Source organism: Cucurbita moschata, unplaced genomic scaffold, assembly GCF_002738365.1.
Source record: "Cucurbita moschata cultivar Rifu unplaced genomic scaffold, Cmos_1.0 Cmo_Scf00006, whole genome shotgun sequence".
In the NCBI taxonomy this organism is placed as follows: Eukaryota; Viridiplantae; Streptophyta; class Magnoliopsida; order Cucurbitales; family Cucurbitaceae; genus Cucurbita; species Cucurbita moschata.
Genome location: NW_019268522.1, coordinates 6,267,669 through 6,268,743, shown reverse-complemented (window position 1 = coordinate 6,268,743; position 1,075 = coordinate 6,267,669).

Genomic DNA, 1,075 nt, shown 5'->3' with positions numbered 1-1,075 from the left:
CGTGTAGAGTATATGGTACACGTCCACGATTACCTGTTAGGATTACACCGTAGGGAAAACGAAACGAAACGAAACGAAACGAAACGAAAAAGAAACGAAACGAAACGAAAGATAGGTCCCATCATATTATTGCATGTGATTGTTGCATTTAACCCCAATAGTGGGGTCACTTACTGAGTATTTCTTTAAATACTCAAGCCATGTGCTACTACATTTTTCAGGTTAAGGCAAGGCATTCCTGTACGGCTGACGACGGCCTTGCAACTCGAGATCATGGCACATGCATAGGATAGTGGCATTTATTTTCTTAGACTTAGGATAGAATAGGATATTTTAAACTTAAACGTTTATTTATTGTATTTCAAGTCTTTTGTTGTGTCGTTTTAAAGATGTTTTCGAAACACGTAAGTCCATGGCTGTGTTTTAAGATAAAGGTTATGTTTTATGGAATTTAAATGAAGTCTTCCACATTCAATGTTTATGGTATGTATACAGTAGCGACCTTAAATTAAGTAGAAAATTTCGGGTCGTTACACTACTCATGACGAATGGCGAATCAATTGCTGATTTTTTGTTCAGAACAATGGCAATAGTCAGTCAGATGTGCACCTATGGAGAGAAAATTTCAGACGAAACAATTGTTGCAAAGGTGTTGAGAAGCTTAACTCCAAAGTTTGACCATGTGGTGGCTGCCATAGAAGAAGCTACGGATCTATCCATACTCTCTATTGATGAACTGATGGGCTCGCTTCAGGCTCATGAGGCAAGAATCAATAGAGCATCAGAAAGGAACGAATAAAAGGCACTACAAGTGAAGGAGACAACCAACAACGAAAACAACGAAAGAGAAAATATTCATTTAGTAGGTAGAAGTCGTGGAAGAGGAGGATTTCGCAGCTTCCATGGTGGTCGTGATAACAGGGGTAGATGGAGAAGTGATGGATAGAGACAATTCAATGAACAAAGGAATGTCATACAATGTTACTACTGCAGAAGGTATGGGCACACAAAATCTGATTGTTAGTATAAAAATCAACAAATGAATTTTGCAGCAGAGAATGAAGAAGAAGAAGAA